At 44.5% G+C, this 13,667-nt stretch overlaps 1 pseudogene; it reads left to right on the plus strand.

Moving 5' to 3' along the window:
• LOC101568638 overlaps positions 1–13,667 on the plus strand; it is a 56,173-nt pseudogene that overhangs the window by 9,620 nt on the left and 32,886 nt on the right.

Consider the following 13,667-nt stretch of genomic DNA (forward strand, 5'->3'; position numbering starts at 1 on the left):
TAGATTAATTAATTAAAATTAAAATGAAAGCCACAGAGCCAGGGATGGACAGGACAGGCCAGCTGGGCCACAGGGCGAGGACCATGGCCTGCGTTCTCATCCCAGACCTCACCTTTGACGCAGGGCCTTGAAAGCAGTCGCGAGAGGCAGCGTTTCTGCAGAGCAAGAGACCATGTGGTTGCAGAACGGTGACGTCAGACCCTGTGCATCACGGCTATCTCAAGCACATTTCACAGCAAGCTTAAAAATCCCATCAGACACATAGTTTACATAAATTCACCTTTCAAAAATAAGCTGTCACAATGGAGTTCACAGAAGCAGGGAAAATGTCATTCTTTTCAGTAGAAGGTCTTAATCTGACTGGCACTGAGTGACGTTATCCACATAGAGTCATTCTCTAGAGAAGGCCCCTAGAGACCTGACTGGTGTAAACAAGGAGGGTTTTTGTTTTGTTTTGCTTTTTCCAGTAGAGAAACTAAACCTATAAATCCTACTCCCTGTGAAGGGCACACCTCTCCTTAACAATATAAAGAATCATGAAGCCTTCATACAATTAAGCCATCTGCCCCCCGGCACCATGATTTCACTCTCTGCTGTTCCATTTAGGTTTTCAGAAAGCTGCCCTTGGTTCTTATCTGGGAACTCAAATGCTGCTGCTTACAATGTGTCCCTGAGAGCTGCAGAGGCTTTTGCCAGGCCAGTAAAACTGAAGCTCTTTGATGTTTCCAGCCACAAGTGCCTCTTCACCCCTATCTTTGTTCATCCTATCAAACCTGCCCTGTGGTTTCGCTCCCCTCTCTTCCTATTGAAAGCCCAGCTCTGCTTCAAGAGCCAGCTCAAATTCTACCCCATATAGTGGAAAACTTTCTCATAGCTCTGAATTTTGATAGTGCCTTCTTCCAGGGCTACTGACTGGTATGTGTTCCATACTGTGTTATGTTGCTGGTTTTCTTATCAACTTGGCTTTCTGCCTAGACATAACCTCCTTAAAACCCAGATATCTCTTAGCACCCACCTTTAAATTCAGCAACTGCAGTGATTAATAAATCCATTTAAATGGATTGAATTAGAATATAAAGGAGTATTTTAACAAGCTATCCACTAGCGCTGAAATATAGCAAACAGTTTACTTAGCTTTATTGTAATATACATGGACAAATGTTTACATTGATGAACACCAAGACAATATGAGAAGCTTAGTTTTTAAAGATCCAATTAAAAGGGCTGGCGAGATAGCTCAGGTATGTGAGATAGTTCAGCGAACTAAGCACCTGCTTAGGCAAGCACAGAGACCAAGGTTCGATCCCTGGCACCATATGCCATGCCAGCCTGATCCCAGGAACACTGAGTGGGCCACCAAGACCAGGTATGGTGGCGCACACCTGTAATCCCAATGCTGGTAAGGCTGAAAACAGGAGGACCACTGTGAATTCAAGCTGCATAGTGAGACCCTGTACCAAATACATTTAAAAAAAGACAATAAAAATCCAATTAAATATAACATATGTTCATTTATAAAGGAAATGCGGGCCAGCCAAATAGCTCAGTGGATTAAAGCACATGCTTAGGCGGTCACAGCAGCTGGGGTTCGATCCCCAGCATGCTGGGCCAGCCCTGGCCCTGGGGTGCACTGAGACAGCGACTGAGACTGGTCATGCTGGCGTGTGCCTGTAATCCCAGCTCTTGGGAGGCTGAACACAAGCAGATCACTACAAGTCCAATCTATGTAGTAAGACCCTGTAAACCCTGTCCTAAATGCAAATAAATAAATAAATAGGAAATGTGTATTTTAGAAAAAGTTTGAAAAATGAGATTTGAAAAATTGGGATTCATTCAAATCCTACTCATGGATTTGAAGAGTGCCTCATAAAATGTCTCTAGGCTAAAACATTGCCAGTCCTTGGCTTGGCTAATCAAAAGCAGAATTAAGCCAACATATTCAAGTAGAGATGGACCAGTAGCTCTCCCTGTGGCCCAGAACACCAAATTCAAGATTCAGGGATACTCTAGGAAAAGAACAGTCAACAGGAGGTAAAAAGGCAATTTGTGAAACAAGTAAGGCAAGTGTTTCAAAATTAAAATTGTAGCCAGGCATGGTGACCCATGCCTGTAATCCCAGCACTTAGGTAGAGGCAGAAAAACCACTGAGTTCAAGGCCATTCTGAACTACACAGTGAGATCGTGTCTAAAAAAAAAAAAAAAAAAGTAGAAAAAAAATTAACGTTTTAAGCTGCTGGAAAATTCTAGAGAAACATTTATGGGTGTCTGGAGCATCATTTAAGGGTTAAAGTGAAGGTGTAAAATAATTGCAAAAACTGGGCAAAGACTCTTAAGGATTAACACTGGAAGAACCAAAATACTATTCTATAGATTCCTCACTCCCACCACCTGTCGATATGCCCCGTCATTCACTTATTTCCTATGCATGTCTTTAATCTTGTGTTGATTCTTTATTTTTTATGGCAGAACCAGGTATTGAACTCAGGCCCTCACACTTGCCAGGGAAGTGCTTATTCTACTGAGCCATCTCCCCAGCCCCCCTTGTGTTGATTCTTTAAAAAAAAAAAAAAAATCTATTCATGTTTTGGTTTCCACTCACTAGAATGTGAGCATTCCACATGCAGGAATTTTTTTTTTTTCCTCAGTACATTTGTAGATTGCAGCACAGTGCCTGAAACTGTGTAGATGCTCAGCAAAAACACACTCCAACCTCCACACTTGTGTGACTTCTTCACACACCCCTTACCTGAAACAGTGTCCAAATGAACATTTTAGATTGAACGAATATCTGTGAATCGAGCAGGAATGAGTTGATCATTGATGCCATTTGTCAACACGCCAGACCCCTCCCCAGGTATGAGGGAATGTGAGCTTCTCCTCTGTAAGTTAAAGGAAGTAAGTTATCATTTACTTTGCTCACTGCCAAGCTCCAGAAGTAGTGACTGTGACAGGGATGGGCTAGGTCTTGATTGGGAGGTGAATGTCCCCATCAAATCTCCAGAGATCAAATGCCCCCTGATGATCTGGACCTAGCTATACAAAATTAAGTAAAAGATCATCCGGTCACCAGTCTGTGGCAGACATTAACAATCTAAAGCATTCTTTCTTACTCCACATGGCAGCCCAATTGAAGTCATGGAGGACAGCCTTCACTGTCACAGTTCACTCTCCAATATTTGTGAGAACAAAACAGTTCTCTCAATAGCAATCATGTACTGGAAGAACCTGAAAACCCCTCCCCACCCCCAAATACCTCCATTCCAGCCATAAAAACATATCAGCCTCTCTTTACATCTGTATCATTAGTCAACTCAAGTTCTCCCATCCATCCACCTTACCCCTGAATGAAACAGTTGGATCTGATCTCCCCAAGGCAAGTCTTCAACACCCATGTGTACCTGTGTCCTCAGTCATGCACATTCCAGTACAGCTCTTGAAAGCAATAGTTCAACATTTTCTTGAAAAACACCTTACAATGCTGAATAGGAACAATCCACCTACTATTCATTTGTTGGTATTCACTTGATTATTCTTTACTTGAGTCCTTACTCCTACTAGAACTTTTCTAAGCAGTGCAGAAGATCAAAAGATTAAATCGATATACACTCTTTATCTTCAAAACAGCAATCAAAAGTCTCTGTCAAATGAGTTCTGTGCTGAAATACTTCTCTTAAATCTCAGAAAGAGGAGGAGGAGGAGGAGGAGAAGATGAAGACAAAGACGAAGACGAAGAGGAAGAGGAAGACAAAGACGAAGAGGAAGAGGAAGAGGAAGAGGAAGACAAAGACGAAGAGAAGAAGAAGAAGAAGGAGAAGGAGAAGAAGGAGGAGGAGGAGGAGGAGAAGGAAAAGGAGAAGGAAAAGGAGAAGAAGGAGAAGAGGGAGAAGAAGGAGAAGGAGAAGGAGGAGAAGGAGGAGAAGGAGAAGAAGGAGAAGAAGAAGGAGAAGAAGAAAAAGAAGAAGAAGAGTGGGGAAGGAAATTTGAGATTTTCAGGGCTTCTGTGAGTGCTCCAAGTCCACAGCCAGCAAAGAGCAGAACCAGGATTTTAGTCTAGCTATATTGGCCTCTCAGGTCCTCCTGCTGGAACATTAGGGCACTATTTCATCAAAGAAAGAAAACTATGGAAAGAGTGAGTGATTTACAGACCTGGCAAGTGTTTGCAGGCAAGGTGCTGTGGACAACAGAGCCAGACTGTCGGGTGGCTCTCCAGAGGAGGTACGCTTAAGGAACAGCAGTGTAACTGAAGAGTAAGAGAAAAACACTGTCCTTCACCTGGATAACTTCCTGTGTTCTCATGGGGGGGGGGGCTAGCCAGATGTACCCTTCTCTCCTCCATGGCCAGTCTGAGTTTGGAAACTTATTTCTCTAGCTAAGAGATTCTGTCATCCTCCCTTTGCTGTCAGCTAAGATATGTTTACTTTTCATCATTGCCTCTAACTCATTAACACCACTGTGAGGAATGCAGGCTCATCAAAGTAGCATTACCAATATTTAAGTCAGTTTTCAAACATAATTTCTCGGCATGAAAGAGAAATAATGTAGCTGTGGAATGTTTTTATTTCATGAGCACAAAATTTCTATAATTACTTTTTATTTAGGATGTGGCTAAAGATACCTCCGTATTTTTCCAGCCAAAGAGTAAACACTTCCTTTGACTTCCTGGACTTCCTGAATACCAAGATAAATAATAAAGACCCTTAATATTTTTTTTATTATAATGGACTGCATTTTTAAACACAGTATCATACATCCCGGGGGAAATAAGATGCAATCAGAAGAACGGGAATTTGTCGAACACTGCATTCCAACCCTCCCCTCATTCCACAGGTTGGTCTCTGCCCATCTACTGCCAGGGGTAGAGATTAAGTGTCAGTGAGGCCAGTATAAACAAGTCATCTTCCTATGTTTAGTTAATTAATTAATTAATTAATTAATTAATTAATTTTTCTGTATTTTAGGAAGGGTCTACAGAGTGTTCAGGGTCTCACTACTAGCTCGGACTCTTGACTCTCCTGTTTATAGCCTCAAGTGCTGGGATTACAGGCATGCACCACCACACCCGGTCTCAATTGCCATCTCAGTGCACCCCAGGGATCAACCCCCCCCCCATTTGGGCTATTTGGCCAGCCCTCACTCTGTTTAAATCAGCACCCTTCCTCATGGACTCAAGCCCCCTTTGATCTTCAGCATCTACCATCATGCCTGGAGCATGGTTCTTGTTAAAGATTCAATAAATTATCCCTAAAAATGGTGATTTGCTGTGACTTTCAAAAAGTTACCTGTGACTAACAAATAGGAATAAACTAATAAGATAATTAAGTTAAGGCCGCATCATACAGGAATAAAGTAAGTCTGGGATCAAGGTAGTGTTAAAGATAGTTGTGAGCTAGGCAAGGAGGATCACTGGAAGTTCAAGGCCAGCCTGGGCTACAAAGTAAATTTAAGGCCAGCTTGAACTGCAGTGAAAACCTGTTTCAAATAGACAGTAAATAAATTAAATTAAAATGAAGTGACTTTGCAGGTTAGACTCCCGAGTTGATTCAGTGTCATTGGCTGTCACAGCTTCCACACTGGACTAGAGGTGTTATGTGCCTGCTTTTCCCACCCCTCAGCTGTCAAGAAGGTTCTTGCACTCAGGGTCTGCAGCACACAGAAAGGCATGAATGGGATAACACCACCACCTCCTCCCTGTCCCTGACAAATGGCCTAATAAAAAGGAAAGAGGAAGTCAGTTGTCAATGGCTTACTCACACCACTTTCCAGGATCAGATCACCACCTGCCTGAGGCGGTCCACCAAGTACACCCTTTTTAAAAATAAAGAGGCAGCTGTTAGCCTCCAGCTATGCTCTTGAACCTGCAGGTCATATAATACTCTCTTTTGGAGCTAGGTCAGCTCAGACACCTGGCTGACAAGACGGGAAGGACTCAACAGGCCTCACCTGTAAATAGAAATGATATACTCAAGAACATAAGTGTTTTTACAAAACAAAGTGATAGCTAACCTCTGAGGAAAGCTTTACCCCCCCCCCCAGCACTTGGGGCAAAGCTTCCAGCCCAGTGGGAGGCCTCAATTTATAGAAGTTCCCCTAAACACCTACGTCTCTAGGCCTGGTTCACTGATAGTTTAGTGAGGTTGAAACAGTGGTGTCCACTGGGCAAGCATAATTGTTCGAACTCTTGCCAGCTCTGCACAACTGGAATGACATGGTTGCTCTATTCAGGGGGCAGAACTCAAGTCAGTCCTCCTCACAGCTCTCGCTAGCCTGTCCCTACATCAAATGTGCTATTTGGTGGTATCTTAGTTCATGACCTTCATTCTGATACAGGGAGAAAAACTGGCCTCAGGTGGGTAACCTCCAAACAATATAGGGAAAAATGATCTCTGGACCTGACCTGCATGAGTTCGTGTTCTCTAAAACAGAAGAATGAATTTTAGGAACATACAGAGGTTATGAGCAGAATATATTTATCAAGAGATAGAAAGCTCCTGTCCCGAGAGAGGGACAGAAGTGGGGGGCCCGAGCAGGTAGTTCCCCCCTGCCAAGTTGTCTCATGCAGGGACTTTTATAGAGGAAAACCATGTGGTGAGGCAGGCCTAAGGTGGTGGAGAAGACATGGGAACTCGCTTAGTTGGGCATGAGGTGGGACAAAACTATGGTCAACCAATGAGATTACAAGCACCATTGCTCAGGTAAAGTTGATTGAATCCAGTATCAAATGGAAAAGCGAGTCACATAGCAAGCGGGCACAAATACTGAACAGGGTCTCTTCCTATTGGGGGTTGGGCTAGTGACTCATTTGGGATCTTTCAAGTTGATTGATACTATTTAGGATATCAATCCCTAATGCCCATCCCTAGGGAAGTATGTAGCCGTGCTTCTTCTTTTTGTCTTGGTCTTGGGTGTGGCCCATATGGGAGTGTCTGTCTCTTCCAAGTTACAAAGTCACCTTGTCTTCCATCTTTTCCTCTTGAGGGCCTGGCCCTGTCTGACTGCCTATAATATTTCTGTCTAACTCAGCTGCCTACAACAATTCTTTACACAATTGTGGTTATGAAATTCATTCCACGATTGTGGTTTTAACCAAATTCTGAAACCAGAATTGTGGAAAGAATTGAGTTCATGAATCAAGTTACCACTGTATTTTTACTGACTCTGATATGCCACTTGGAAGACACAGACTAGCAGATTAAAGACACTGCTCTCTGAGGCTATGCAATGTACAAAAAAGTCGTACTTGTCATTTATGTGGCTTACCATGAGGAGTCTTTTTCTACAGCTGCTAGTCAATCCTGCACCATGCAGACGGTCACCACTGCCACTTGGATCCATTATAGTACTGGACATAGCAATCCACCAACCACTGTAGTCTGAATACACACAAAAACCTATGTGATTCTGATGCAGAAGCCATGGCTGTGGTGTGACTTCTGCCAAAATTTGGTCCATTTGCGCTCACTCCTTCTGCTCCTGATAAACTGACTCCATCAGCTCTAGTTCGCCCCAGGTACTGCTGGTCCCTCTCCACTGTTGATACTTTCTAGGTTATAGCATTGTAGTCAGTCCACTCTAACCACACCATTACATAGTCTGGGTTGGCCTTCAACCTGATATGTAGTCAAGGTGGCCTTGAACTCTTGACAACCCTCCTGCTTCGGCCTCCTGAGCACTGAGATTTAGAGGTATGTGTATCATGCTTGGATTACCATTATGGCTCCTGAAACTAAACTGAATCATGATTTTCTACTTTCTAGATAGTTTATAGTCAGAAAGTAAAGTGCCTTTTATTGAAAAGCCCACCCAGCAAGAGGCCAATAGTCAAGCTATTTGAAGGACATGTTATACAACCAACTATCCACAGACATCAGGAATTACTGAGCACTGAAGCACACATCTCTAAAAATCACATAAAGAAAAATAAAGTTCCCCACCAAAACCTCCTGATCCATATAATTGCATAAGATTCTTCAGCCATTGAATGTACTTGTCCACTAAAAGTGATTCCTATACATTGATCAGGATGAAAGTGATGCATATTGTATAACCCTATTTGGAAAATTCAGTATTCCCCTAACCATTGTTGAGTATGGAATAAGGATTTTTTTTTTTTCCTCAAATGCCTTCAGGGCACTTTTGGCCAGTGGGAGACTTGTGAGGTTCGAACTCCAGCAACCTGAGGCTGACAGCTTTGTGGAAGCAGCCACTTAAAAGACTGAGCTAGGGCCAGGCCCCCATCATTGCTGAGTATGATGCATCTTTGTCCTAACAGTAGCCCCAGGCCCACCTGATTGGTATACTGCCTGGATGGCAACCCAGCTGAAAGGGGTCTACTGTGTTCAATTGTAATCCTCATTCAGCTACCCAGGTTCTCTCATTGGGCTGACAGGGCCCTAGAACATAATAATAATGACTAGTGGACTATAATGGCTTGTATGCAGGCTCTGTGGACAATGCAAGTTATCTCTATACATCTATTGAAAACATTTTTTTTCCCTTGGTACTTGATCCTTCTACACAAAATGTAAATTCAATTAGGGGATAAAGGGGCAGAAGATGCCTTTATAGCTACTGGGATGACACACAGTAACTTCAGGGCTGTTGGAGAACGCAACAACCCTGACACCTGGGGAGGCACTAGTTTAGGCCCTAGAAAAAGGAGAGGAAATAATTACCATTTTCTTAGTCCTCTGCATCCACTGCCACAGCCTAGTAAACAGCAGGACAGGCAGCTAGCAGTCTGATTCAGGGCTGAATTTTTCATTCATATCTACAACTTGTAAAATTAGAAAGATTTGATGGAAATGGTGGCATATACCTCTAATCCCAGCTACCTGGGTATCTGGTGCAAGACCATGAGTTCTGGGCTAGCGTGGGCAACTTAGTGCAATCCTGTGTCAAAACTAAAACAGGAAGGGCTGAGGATATAGCTCAGCATGCACTTGACTGCACGGATGAGTCTCTAGGTTCAGTCCCCCAGGAGTGCATTCGATCAATCAGTGATAGAGAAACTCACATGGCCACACCATTTCTGAACTACTTTACTAGGTCTAATGTCACAGAAGACAACTCCCAAACATGAACAGCCTTCATCGTGGATTAGCACAACCTCCTCTCAACTTGAATTGGACAAATTCATATGCTTTACCTAATGCCTGAATGACTCCGAGTTATGCCCTCCTTACACTGCAGAGCAAGATAGCAACTACTTAGAAACATATTCTATACAGCTTAAGTAACCAGCCCTAGACAATGGTGTCCCAAATTGAATTTAGCAACAAATTCTCAACTATAGTGACCTATGGTTTTAGAGTGTGTGTGTGTGTTGGGCCAGCCAAATAGCCCAGTGGATTAAAGTGCTTGCTGGGGCAGACACAGTGGACAGGAGTTAGATCCCCAGGCCTGCCTGTGGACCCTGCCTCTGGGGCATGCCAAGACCGCGACTGAGACAGGGCATAGTGCTGCACTTGTAATCCCAGCACTTGGGAGGCTGTAAACAGGAAAATCACTAAAAGTCCGATCTACACAGTGAGACCCTGTAGACCCTGCAGACCCTGTCCTAAATACCAAAAAGAAAAAAAAAAAAAAGAAAAAAAAGGAAAACAAGTTCATGGTATGAATATCTTAAAGAAAAAAACTTAAAATTTTCTTTAAAAAGAAAAAAAAAGGTAGAGTGTGTGTGTGTGTGTGTGTGTGTGTGTGTGTGTGTGTGTATCGAGAGTACATCACAAGATGTCCTTCCATGTAGAGTAAGGGCTACTTTCTGGTCCGCTTATTGCCACGTATAATTATTTTCAATGACAATGAAGCCCAGTAAGTCCGCCTAAACTCCTTTGTCTAAGTCAAAACAGGCAACAATAGTCTTAAACTATATCCAGTTCATCTGAAAGAAATGATCCACTGGTCCCTGTCCCCTACCCCCAGACTTATTACAGTGGCTGAGTACAAGATCCTGAGGATCGTGGTTAAAGACAGCACTGCAAATATGCAAGTCCTATCTGCAGTAACTGTAGTTCAATGTTATATGAGACAAATGGAGTGGAATTGGCCCTGGCATCTGTCAGCCCAGCTGGTGACAGTAGTAAATGGAAGGGCATCCTTAGGTGACAGGGTAGAACCAAAGAGACAGCATGGAACCAAAGAGCTGTTTGCTGTGAGAGGACTCTAAAAGTTTCTAGTACTATTCTGCCTAAATAATTCAACTCTTTGTCTATCATCCTGGATTTTCATATTTCACCATTATTCACAAACCTGTAACCAGCTAACTCAAACCTATCACAGTTCTTGTCACTAACAAGGGGGAGGGGTGGAAAGAGATATGTGATAGCCAATCGAGGATAATATTGAGACATTACTACTTTAAGCACTGTTATGGCTTGTGTCTAGCTGTCCATGCAAAGCCTCATGTAGTCATGGGGTGGCTTCAAGAGTTTGGGGTCGATTCTTGATCAAATGCTGGGATGATGGATGTGAGTGCCCTGGGGCAGATAATCTGTGTTACAGAGTAAGGAGGGAAAAGAGGCTAGCTACCTGAGGGAGCTGTAGTCCCTCTCTCTGCTCTTTGCTGCCACCATGAACAGCTACTCTTTGCCATGTGCCTCTCTGCCTTGGAGCCAGCTGAGTATGGCCTGGAAACTCCATCAACTGTGAGCTAAGTAAACCTTTCCTTCCTTCATTTTGGGTGTTGGGTATTTTGTCCCAGCAATGAAAGAAATGTAACTGAGACAAGCATTTTTGTATGCAGTTTTATAACTTTGACAATAAGCAGTTAGTTCTCATCTGCACTGACTGTGGGTTTTTCAAAGTGGTAGTTGTATAGGTAGCACCTCTGGAGCTCACTTGATGGCTTTATCATCTTTGCATGCTCTGGATATCCTCAAGAGGTATGGGACACTCCTTATTTCTTGGGCCCAGCCAGATTTACTAAGCTTAATATCAATATGCAAATTGAGAATTCCCTTCTCCTTCAGAGCAAACCCTAAATTTCTTGGAGTGCCCAACCACGTGATTTTTGAGCCCACGCACTTGTGACTGCCACTGGCACCTTTTCTGTCATAGCCTTTTTTTTTTTTTTTTTTGGCGGAACCGGGGATTGAACTCAGGCCCTTGTGCTTGCCAGGGAAGTGCTTATTCCACTGAGCCATCTCCCTGGCCCCCTGTCATAGCCTTTTTCATAGCATCACTTTTCTCCAGGCTCACTCACAAGGATCTAGGCTGGGAAGAAAGAGTAGGAATCGTGGAAAATGGAGTACAGAGGTCCCAAGTACAACCTCTGAGTTGCCAGGAGGAAGGAGAAGGACAAGGCTTTTTGCATTAAAAAGGGAGTGGAGTGGTGGTGCCTGAAGAGGGATCATTCCTGCTGTTCCTACAAGATGACTGCCAGTCAGTTGTGATGATGGTGCTTGCCTGCAATGTCAGCACTCGGGTAGGCCGAGGCAGGAGGAGAGCAAGTCTGAGCCCAGCCTGGGCAATGTGGTAACTGAGCCAGAACCCTGTCTTGAAATACAAAACAAAAAATGAGGATAGGGATGCAGCTCAGTGTAAAAGTTCTACATTAGGTTCCCGGATACCACGCACACACACACACACACACACACACACAGTACTAAATAATGGAATTGCTGACTGCATCTCGGGCAGAGAGGTAGGAGATGCTCCCCACCCCTTTCTCTCCCAGGAACAAGTTCTCAGCAAGCATCCTCAAATACTACAGAGCAGTTCACCACAGAAAGCTCTGGAGAGCAAATGCAAAGCCTGGGCCACGGATCTGGACAGGTGTTTTACCTCCTTTGCTAGTAAATCCGGGAACTAAAGTAAAGTTCCTAAAGCCTCGCTCAGAACCTCATGCTCCTAAATCAGCGCAGCACCAATGCTAACACCAACCCTTGGGTGTGAAATGAATTAAAGTGCTATAAATCACCCAGCCCTGAGCCGGATACCGTACAGCTGGCGTCCTCCCCCGGTCGGCCACCCACTCCACTTGTGTCCTGCCTCAGAGGTCTCTCCAGCAACAGCATTGTCATTCCCACCCACCTGCCTCACCCACAGGCTGGCCGGGAATCTGCCCGGCATCGACACAGAAGGTCTTTTCTTTCATGCTCATGTCAGAGAGAGAGGCCCGGGCTAGTGACAAAGGCTGACGTGTCATGTGCTTTCCCGGTGTCGAGGCGGCAGCCCCTTTATCCTTAGTCTGTCTGAAGGCTGAGAAAGCCCTAACTGCCAGTTTCTGTGCTGGCATAGGGGATCGGAATCACCTTTCTGACCCCATAATGGGAAGGTGTGCACAGAGCTCCCCCCAGCTTTATCTGCTCTTCCTCCTCCCTTTCCTCCTCCTCACCCCTCCCTCTCCATCTGGAGACCCACTTCTGGCCGAAGCAGTCTCACCTACCTGTGGAGGAAGAGGCACAAGGACCTGTGCAGCTCCCTTACAGCCTGTCCTCTTCTACGCCTTATCTAGGCTGCTTTGAATGACAGTTACACTTTGGTGTGCACACGGTCTTCTCTTACCTGAGATTCTGGGGACACCGGTTCACTTGGCATAGTGTAGAGCTTCTGGGGCTCTGACCTTGCCTGGATCTGCCACCTTAGGAATCACAGGCTTGTAAGAGACCCCAGAGCTCACCAGTGTTACTCTTTTTGAAACAGGAAGCTCAAATGTTACAGCAGAGGCAGCTGAGATCCAGCAAGTGACTCGCCCAGCCCGTGGTGGTGCTGGACAGGGGTGTGCAGGCACCGTCCGCACGTAGCGTTTTCTGTCCTTCAACTTACGTCACGCAGTTATTTGCCATGACAACTATTGAGTCTATAGAACCAAATCTTCCCAGAAAACACTGGAAAGAATATTCATTATAAGACACTTACAAGAAATGGTGAAGGGCCGGCCTGATAGCTCAGTGGACTAAAGCGCCAGCTTAGGCAGAGAGCAGCGGCCAGGGTTCAGTCCCCGGCGTGCCGTGCCCGCCCCGGCCCCAGGGCACTCTGAAAAAGTGATTGAGATTGGGCATGGTGGCGCAGGCCTGTAATCCCAACACTTGGGAGGCTGGAAACAGGAGAATCACTATGAATCTGATCTACATAGTAAGACCCTTTAGACCCTGTCCTAAATACAAAAAGAAAGAAAAAAGAAAGAAAAGAAATATATGAGAAGACATTTGTCATTTGGCTGCTTACAAAGGGCAGAAGCAGGAAAAGAAGTTTCTTTGCCTTTGCCCTAAAACAAAACTAAGAGTCAATTGGCCTCAGTTTACTAAAACTTTCCTCTGCGGGCCTCTTTCCTTCAAGTCAAAGACAAATGTCTTGGTTAATTCTCTCCTTGCCGAGACAAACTACTGCCCAAAATCAAGGAAGGGAAGGTTTAGTTAGCTCACACTTTGTGGAAGTTTCAGTCCCTACTTGGCTGGCTCCAAGGCAGGATGGCACAGCAGGGACAACTCAAGGGGACAGAAGATAGCAAAAGCAACAAGAGGAAAATGGAAGAACCAGCCTCTTCTCTTCTCTTATATTTAAGCGTGCTACCCAGGGCAGGCCTAGCGCTCACACCATCCCCACGCCTTTCCTTTTGCACAGGATCAGGGTGCTTGCAAAGGAAGGACCCCCAAACACACACGCTGAGTACCTCAGCTCAACTTCTAAACTTCTCAAGTGTACACAGTGTAACAACCATTACAACA

Source organism: Octodon degus, unplaced genomic scaffold, assembly GCF_000260255.1.
Source record: "Octodon degus isolate 3935 unplaced genomic scaffold, OctDeg1.0 scaffold00024, whole genome shotgun sequence".
Taxonomy (NCBI): domain Eukaryota; kingdom Metazoa; phylum Chordata; class Mammalia; order Rodentia; family Octodontidae; genus Octodon; species Octodon degus.